Genomic DNA, 9,959 nt, shown 5'->3' with positions numbered 1-9,959 from the left:
TCTTTCAGCAACAATTTGCAGTCAATGTTTGTTTCCAAGCAAATGTCGTCAATGCCAACAATCTTCGACACATCTTCATTTTCCATTCAGACATTCCTGAAACTACCTTACGAGTAAGAAGTGAAGAAATTAGCCCGTGAGGTAACATGAAATGAAGCTCAAGAGTCAATAACCCAATCGGTCACTTGATCGATCAGACTGATGCAAGTGCCATCACAAATAACCATGAGCTCTCCATATGTGATTGCGGTTGTGGCACTCTACTTTTCTTCTGAGTTCTTTTTTTTTTGCTCCTTGAACTTGAGCTTCCTGCACTCCCGCTTCATATGCCCCTTCTTGTGGCAATAATAACACTTGACATCTTTCTTTGAGCTCGAGTGTGAGTGGCCTTTGGATTTGCCATGGTAGTGCGGAGCCTTGCTCTTACTCCTGCTTCTATCCCGGTTTTCAATCACAAGTGCCTCAGAGGTAGAAGGATCTGATGACTTTCTTCTCGTCTCTTCATTCAGAAGACTACTGGTAACTTGGCTCATTGTTACCATTTCATCAGGTGCAGAGTTACTGACTGTGACCACCAAGGTTTTCAAACTCTCAGGAAGGGAACTAAGGAGCAACAAGGCTTGCAACTCATCATCAAAAGTAATTTTCATTATAGTCAACTGATTTACAATGCTTTTGATCTCATTTAAATGCTCTGCAATAGAGCTGCCCTCTTTGTATTTGAGGTTCACAAGCTTTTGAAATAGAAAGGCCTTATTCACTACCATCTTTCTATCATAAAGACTTTTCAGTTTAGTCCAAAGACAATGCGCCGAAGTTTCTATGGATACATGATGAAAGACACTATCATTTATCCATTGCCGAATAAAACCGACAACCTTTTGGTCTAGCTCTCTCCATTTGTCATCTTTCATCTCTTCTGGTTTGCTGCTATCACCCTTTATAGGTCCATCTAGATCTTTACAAACCAAAAGGTCTTCCATTTTTGTTTTCCATGCCATCCAGTTTGTGCCATTTAAACAGATCATGTGACCGACGTTGTTCTCCATGACTCACACACAAATATATGATGAACTGAGACTAAAAACCAAAGCTCTGATATCAGATGTTGAGGTTATAACAGACGTATCAGGTCTCCCCACAAGTGTGAATCGATAGAAACAATAAAACAATGATAGTGGAAGGAATAAAACCAAAATAAACCAACAACAGAAACAAAATAGCACACAACGATTTACGTGGTTTTCTCTCAACTGAGGTATGTCCATGATGACCAATAGGTCATCAACTTTCACTTTCTTCAAACAAAGATTACAGAGTGACCAAAAGGCATAAGCCTTACAAACATACAAGGTGTAACGAAATGAACAAGAGGATATACCTTACTGAGGAACAAAGAATGAATGATCTGAAGAACTAGCTTGATGAAGTTGTCCTGAAAGAAGTGTAGCGACACTTCTTGCTTTTTGTTCACTCCACACCCTTTCAGTGCCCTAAAATAGTTTCTCACACTTTTTTGCTCTCTTCTGCTTCTTATTTTGCTCTCTCATCCATCCCTTAAATAAAGAACAAGACCCACATTTAATGTGGAAGACTAAATGTCTTACACAACTTACAATGCACCTTAAGCGCATTAGCACAAATCATTATTCACCTGAAGCCACAAATCGCTATCCAGCGACTACTACAAATCGTTATCTAGCGACTACTATAAATCGCTATGCAGCGATACTGCAAATCGCTATCCAACGAGTACTGCAAATAGCTATTCAGGTTAAAGTACTTTTCGCCAAATCGTTATCGATAAATCGCTGATCCTCAAACTCTGAACAGCTAAATCGTCATTCAACTGAGAGGACTTCTACAAATCGCTATCCAGCGAATACGAAAATCGTCCTCAAGAAGATCAGGCGTCGTGCTTGAAATTCTGCAGCGATACTAAATGCGCATCGAACCAATGGATCCCACAAAGGAGGAAAACCCAACACTTCCAAATTCTGGTTTCAGAGCATCCTTGATAGATTCCTGGACCGACCATATGGCTCAAAAATGCCATAATTCTAGTGATTCGTATGTTGCCAGTTTCTGCACTGAATTTAGCACACAAAATGTGAATTACATAATACAATGATTCTAGAGACCTTAAGGGTCTTTAAGATTTTGGCAATCCCCACATTATGTTGCTAATAAGAAAATTAGCGAAAGTGTCTTAGTCCACATTGTTACCAATAACCCCCACAGGAGCAAGCCCATCTTTGAAATAATGGAAACTAATGGCATCTCTTACTACAATAATCATGTATTCACTCTTTGTGATAAGTTTAACAAAATTGTGACAATCACCACCTATGTCACAGGGACTCGGCCAACTAGGTGCCGCATCTGGGTCGTGCCACGTGGGTGTGCGTGCGGGTGCGGCACCCAGTGTGGTCAACTTGACCCTGGGTGCGGTCAACGCACCCAAGGTCATTTGTGTCCAACTTTTGGACTTTATATATAAATATATATATATATATATTTATTTATTTATTTATTTATTTATTTATATATTTTTGCTGCACCCCCGCACCCATGTGACATAGATCACCACAGATCCTAAGGTTCTTCGTGATCCTAATGGGTTTCTCCTTAATAGTGCTAATCATCCCAAAAGCAGCTGCCAATTTCTCACTATGATATCGGAGTGAATCTTCTTTGTGTTCATGTTCAATATCATGCAGCACAAAATTTGTGTGAGGAAGGTAACCTATGCTGCTTATTCTCTGAATCAACCTGTTGATCTCACTGTTGATAGCTTCCATCTGTGGATGCGATTTATCATCTAAAGAGAATGCATGCATTTTTTGTCAACTTCCATCCAACTGCATCCAGGCTCTTTTCTCACCCCTCTGTCTGTCATGGATTTCCGGACTTGAGAAACATCATCCCAATTGAAAGAAGCAGCATAAATATTTGACAAGAGTATGTAAGTTCATCATCAGGTTGCAGTTAAAGAATGTGATTCGCAACATAACCTGCAAGCTTGACGTTTCCATGGACCCTGCACGCTCCAAGAAGCGCTCTCCAGATAACAGCATCAGTTTCACATGATGTTTCGTGAATGAACTTGATTGCTTCATCAAGCTTCCCAGCATGTCCAAGAAGATCAACCATACAACCATAATGCTCTATTCCAGGTTCTATCCCATAAAGCCTGATCATCTATCTATAGTAATGCCATCCTTCATCAACCAGACCAGCATGACTGCAGGCAAATAGAATCCCAGCAATGGTAATATAGTTGGGTTTCATCCCTGATTTCAGCATCAACTCAAAAAGATGCAAAGCCTCCTTGCTAAAACCATTTTGAGCCATACCAACGATCATCGTACTCCAAGAAATCACGTCCTTGGTGGTCATCCTTGTAAATGCAGCATTTGCTTCTTCAAGACTCCCATACTTGCAGTACATGTCCAGAAGTGCATTGCTCACGATTAGATCCTTTTCGGACTTGACAACGTGCGCATGCACCTGCCTGCCTACCTCTAACAGCACTAAGCTAGTACAAGCTCTAAAGATACTGGTTAAAGTAGCCTGATTCGACATGAAACCTGTACGTTTCATCTGCTTAAAAAGATCAACAGCTTCTTCGCCATCGCCATTATGAGCAACGGCTCCAACGATTGAATTCCATACAACCAAATCCCCTGTAACCATTTCGTTGAAAACACCAAATGCATCGCTCAAGCTATCCCATTTAACATAAGTATCGATCAAAGTACTTCGAACAAAGACATCTGATTCCAACCCACTATCTAGTATACGGCAGTGCAACTGCCGCAGAGTTCTAAAGTCTTGACAAGCTCTAAGAACAGAAGAAAACGTGAACATGTTTGGTCTTGTTCCTTCTCTATACATCAGGACTAAGAGTTTCAGCGCTTCATGATCAAAACCATGACCAGCATAAGAAGATATCATGGTCGTCCAGGAAGCAACGTTTCTTTGAGACATTTCATCAAACACTTTGCGCGCATCGGATAAACAGTTGAATTTTACGTACATATTGAGGAGATTGTTGAGCAGAAACGTATTAGGACGATACCCATTTGAGGAAAGGTGATGGTGAACGAGTTTGCCATGCGAAGCTGCTCCACTGCCGATGCAACACTTGATGAGCTCCGTGTAGGTGAGGTAGTGAGCATGAACGCCACTTTCCTCCAGCAAATTCATCGTGGCGATCGCTTTCTCGAGGTTTCTCTCGTAGCAAAACCTGTTGAAATCGTAAGTCAAATCCGAACAATTCCTTCTTATGATCGGAACGGCTTTCATGAAGGATTTCATCGACAGAAGCACAGAGAACTCACAAGGACACGAACCCAGTGTCGCATCACGGCCAAGCCACTCGGTTTAGTCCTCCCTTTTGCTCACCTAATGCTTGTCTGGGTATTGGACTACTGGGTCTAGTTGGGTCACGATCAGAGGTGAGGGAGGATCACGTACAATGTGATTGCACATTTTTAGTGTGCTGCTGCACCTGATCACCGTCCGTTCCCTGAAGACGCAAAGATGGAGGGTGATCAGGTGCAGCAGCACTAAGAGCGTTCGGTTACTTTTGCACCTGATCTTCCCTTGCAAAAGGTTGCTTGATGACTCTAGGTTGATAGTATCAGGGTTCGGTTGGCGTGCTCTGGATCGGAATAGACCAATTATTACCGAATCTGGTCTGATAGAACAAGCTGTTGGGCTAAGTCCTAAGTCTGATTAAGTATTCAGGTCAGACGGACAGGCCTGAGTTGACTCAGATTTGTTCATTTTATATATTCTAGGGCTCAAACAAGGCTGCAATTGAGGTCAGCTACTTTCCAATACAAAATATAAAATTTCAAATGTCGGTACACCAACACCTCAGAGTTGGACCCTGGGTCTAGTGTGTGAGGGAGTTGTGCATGATGGAGGGTCGATCTTGGCCTAGCAAAACTAAGTTTGCAGTACTTGTAGATGATGGAACACACACACATAAGCATGCACACACACACAAGAAAAGAAATAAAAAATATGTCATTGTGGTTTCACATATGGGAAAAAAAATTAATTTAACATGTCACATATTCATGTTTTATATTTGAGAAGAAACATATCACTCAATAATATTGAGTCAATATATCACACGATATAGTTGTGTATGGTGGAAGAATAAATTAGTTTAAGATGTCACATTGTTAAGGTCATAATTGTGCAATTAGTTTTATGTATTTGTATTTAGATATTATCTTTATTTAATTTATGTTAGATTCTATATTCTTATTTTTGAGCAGCTCGTGACTTAAAAGATGATGAGAAAAGATCCAGCTTGGGCTCATTGTAAAGAAGAAGACCTTGATAATCTTAAAAAGAAAAAGAAAATTTGATATGCAATTACTCCAGACAAAATGTTAAAGGTAGAGTGGCTAGAATGAAGCAACATTTAGCTTAGACAAATGTGAACACCCCAAATTTTTCAAAGTTTTGTAAAAATGACCCTTTTGCCCCTAACCCCGTTTTCTGAGAAAATCAAGTCATTTCTTCAGATTTTCTGAATTAAAAACCCATATTGACATATTCAAAATCAACTCCGGATCCGAATCCAATATTTTAAATCCATATTTTCTCAAAATCCGGATCCAAACCCATTTTCTGAAGAAATTTTCTTAAAATAGTTTTTTCTCAGAAAATTTCTCTTTTTTGTAAATATTTTTGCAAAAAAACACAAAAAAAATAGTTTAATCTTTGGTTTCTCGTAAAACTTTAGGATTTTATTCTAAAAATACAAAAAAATAGAAAGATAACACCAAAAACCAAAAAAAAAAATGGAAAAATTTTGAGAAAAAAATGAATTAGTTTAAACTTTAAAAAGTCAAATTTTTGCTAAAAAGCCCTGAGAGCCTCCCTTTGTAAAAACTCAAAAATTAGAGGGAGTCTTATGCGAAATATTCTTTTAGGGTTTGAAAACCCTTCGTGAATGAGAAAAGGGAAAGGAGAGTCGCCTCCCTCACTCTGGCCTCTCTCTCTCCTCCATGGCCCGAACTCCCCTCTTCACTCCTCCATCACCAACGGATTTACCTCTGGCCGCCCATCTCCAACGAACCCCCCCTTTTTCGAGAGGCTTCTTCCTCTTCTTTAAGAATGGGCAGAGGCAAACCCTACGGCCCCCGCTTCTACCTCTCCACGTTTCTTCTCCCTTCTCTGGTCACCGCTTTTTCCACCTTTCCCCCTTCTTCTTTCTTCATTCAGTTTCAACCCACTGTGGTCTCTCATCCCCACCATCTTCTTCTCCTTCCTCTTGTTTTCATCTGCCTTCACCCCATCTCCTTCTGATCGATTGCATTTCAACCTTCTTCCTTCTTCCCCTTTTCCTTTGATTCCCTTTATATCAAGTTCTTCCCGCTGGTTCTCTTCGGTTGAAAGAAGCAAACCTCCGCAGCAAGGCTATAGAGGCTTCTCCTCCCAAACAGCTGAAGACCGAAAGCACGGAGACCGCTGCTTCCAAATAGCAGAAGAAAATCTCCGTATTTTCAGGTAAGTAGTCATCCTCTCCTCCCTTTTCATCGCTCACTCATAAGTTCCCTTTACCTCCTATTTTTCATCTGTTACATGTAATCCTTCATCCATATTTTCTTTTTACTTATTTCATTTCCAGTGTTATCTCTATGGGTCTTTAATTTCGGTTATCCTCTCTTACATATCGATGATTGACGACGCCTCGCATTGGCGTCGCCAATTTATCCGGATTTTGGTTTCGTTTATGCATTTACTTTACCTTTTTACCTTTATTTTCTCTTGATCCTCTGGTTTTCTGCCCCATTAAAGCACCATGGGCGGTGTTGAGTTGCCCGTGCAACGTCAACACACCCCTGTGCTACAGCAAAGGGAATGCGCAGGTCCTACATCTATTTTTTTTTTCCTTTTCTTTCACTACTGAATTTTGTTTTCCTGTGGCCTTTTTTTCTACTCTGTTTACATAGCCTCTGCCCCATCGACATCCATTTTAACTCTCCCTTTATCCCCGTCAATCCCTTTTACCAATTGATATGCAGTAGGGTTCATCATTTTTTTTTCTTTTTCTTTCTTTCTCTTATTTCATTTTTTTTAGATATGATTGTTTATTGTAAGAAGCACTCAAAACCAAGCCAATCGATGGCCTCTATATTCTGGCCCCTGTAATCCTATTTGCAATCCACGATGGAAAGATTGACTCACGCCCCTTACGAAATTAGCAGTTCCGACTTCAAGGCTTGCTTTGGGAGGTGTCCATCTTTTGGTTGGCCTATAGATTGTATTGCTAATCCCCTTGATGCCACCATTGGCACAACAACAACATCCTCTCATAGGATGATGAAACTGAACTTATCCATGCTGCAAGAAATGGGTATGAAATTCCATGGAATTGGTCTGGGTCTCATCACAGAGAGAAAATATTGGGTCGTCAGATTCTTAGCCCACAAATGCATACAAGTTCTCAAAGAGAGGCTTCTTCAGACACGCTTGTCGGCTTAAGTCACTCAGGTTCAACCAAAAGATCTGACTCAGAGGTTCCACCATTGTTAGCAAGGTCTCGAGGGAGTAGTGGAAGTGCTTGGATTCGTGAGTACTCAGGGAAGCTGGACAGTTACGGCAATCAGAAATTTTAGATTCTGACCATGCTTCTAAAGTGAGATCTGGTGATCACCACCACTTCGGATGGTACCTTCAAACTGATCGGTTGACATTTGGTGGAGATCATAGGAACTCGATGCAGTACTGTGTATCAAAACCTTCATGGATTTGGTAGGACCAAGCTTGGTGACCCAGGCTCCTTCTAATGCAATTACGCAGAAGAGAGTTGGGCTTCTTTATGAACTTTATGGTCCTCAGGGAATAGGTAAAATTTCATATTTGCATGATCTCTAAATTACTAGTTTTTTTTTCTCTTTTAAAAAAAAAAATACCAGACCATTGTGGTTCTTGCAATTCCTTATGACCGCTAGATTGCTAGAGGCATGCCTGACTCCATCTCCAGCTAAGTATAACTTGCACCTTCATTTTTTTTATGCATCACACTTTGTCAATATAGCATCAACATTTCTTCAATGGATTTCTCGCTCCATAACAATATATAACCCAGTGGATTCATGATCAGTTGTCATAGCAGGTTTAGTTTTCAATTTGATTTGCTGTCATAGTAGATTTGATTTAGTGTAAAATAAGTCTGAGTAATAGATCTAATTCATTATAAAAACAAGTTTGAATAGCATATCTGATCCGCTATGAGAATAAATGTGAGTAAAAAAAAACAGTGATGTCAGGATCACTATTATGAGGCCATTGTAGGTTACTGCACTGTTATTTGTTATCATATTGTGATTTCTTCATTCCCCTGCAGCTGTGTTCTCATGTTGTCATTGCTGTAGCATTTTTACCACATGACATTCTCCACAGTGTAGCTGGGCCACCTTTATCGTCTGTTACATATCAATACACATCCCCTGTACATCGATCTCCCCTATGATATCAAATCATCATATATGTCTCTTTCTTAACTTTCATTAAAATTTTTTTTCTCATTGTTGATTGTGAATATTTTAGCAGACATGTTCATCATACCTTGCTCTGTTTCATAACCATTCTTTGCAAACTGGGATAATTTTTTTTGAAATCCCAATGTCTTACAAGTTTTTTTTTTTTACCCATCCCTCAAGCATTCATATGTTATCATAAAGAAGGGAGTTAATCTAGAGTTTTGAGTGACTTGATGTTATGAAAATGGTGGGTATCGCCAGATTCCCTTCATTGATATTGTAGGAAGATGATTCATTACAGCCATTTGCAGTCATCATCTGCAAATGGCACTGTTCACTGACCTTTTGAACCCATGTTTCCCACCTTCATGCTACCATCCATCATCTTAGGACACTTTCAGCCATGCACACACCCACTGCACTTCCCTTCCAGCATGGGCACATCACTGCACACATATTCACTGTTGCACATTTGTAAGCAGCAGAATTCCATAGGTGAAACAATATACATATTGAAACATTTCAGTAGATTTTCTGTTTTACATCAGAGTCTCCGATGTTAGCCATCCCACTTGTCTCAACAACATTTGATTAGCATAAGTTTTCACTCGATGGATGCCGCTGAAAGGTTCAGTCCTTTGGGACTTTTGTGTATTATTGGAAGTTTATCCACATCTATTAGAATCACTTTGAGACATTAGCTGAAATACCGATTTTCTCATGATCTACTGAACATCAGGGTTTGATCTGCTGCATTTTGAATTTTGGTCATAAGCAAGCAGTGTGAAAACATTGCTTGTGTGTTGACTTGTTCCACCCATATTCAACATATTTCACTTGTACACTCATTCACCTATTTTGCTTGTGTATCATATGTAATGTATACATACATATATATATATATATATATATATGTATGTATATATATGTGCAAGTATGTATATATTCTCACATCTCAAGTCACAAAAATCATGGCATATGAACATCTTATTTTACATCTTTGAAATCAAGGTGATATTCTCTTCTACTTTCATACTAACCAAGTGTTTTTGTAGGAATCGCTGGAGAATGTTGATCTCTCTCTTAGATTAAGATTCTGTCATGTCAATTCTCATTGTAATAAACTAGCTATTAATGAGAATTCTTTACATTTCTTGCTTTAGGTAGAATGAATGAGCATTGTAGAATATCATGAATTGTTTGTTTTCATGCATCTTCTTTATTTCTCAAATTACCACAATGGTGAAACACGAATGACACGTGCACCATTTCGTAAGAGGTAATTGATGTTAAGTTGATGATCCACATCAATGGCCATAGTCAGGGTGTGGACAAAACTTAGCATTTTTACCTTTTACAAAATAACACTGGATCCGCACTGGATCCACTTTCAAAGTCATCATATTTTCTTTAAATATTTTCCTCTTTTATTAGAATTTAACCTAA

General features: G+C 39.3%; 1 pseudogene; it reads right to left on the bottom strand.

Annotated features, from left to right (window-relative positions):
• Positions 1-2,222: 2,222 nt before the first annotated feature.
• LOC149830416 (pentatricopeptide repeat-containing protein At2g03880, mitochondrial-like) lies at positions 2,223-4,254 on the bottom strand (annotated as a pseudogene).
• Positions 4,255-9,959: the final 5,705 nt, after the last annotated feature.

Source organism: Nuphar pumila, chromosome 8, assembly GCF_984573655.1.
Source record: "Nuphar pumila chromosome 8, dmNupPumi1.hap1.1, whole genome shotgun sequence".
NCBI lineage: Eukaryota > Viridiplantae > Streptophyta > Magnoliopsida > Nymphaeales > Nymphaeaceae > Nuphar > Nuphar pumila.
The sequence above is the reverse complement of the archived record's forward strand: the minus strand, read 5'-3'. Positions and strand labels throughout refer to the sequence as shown.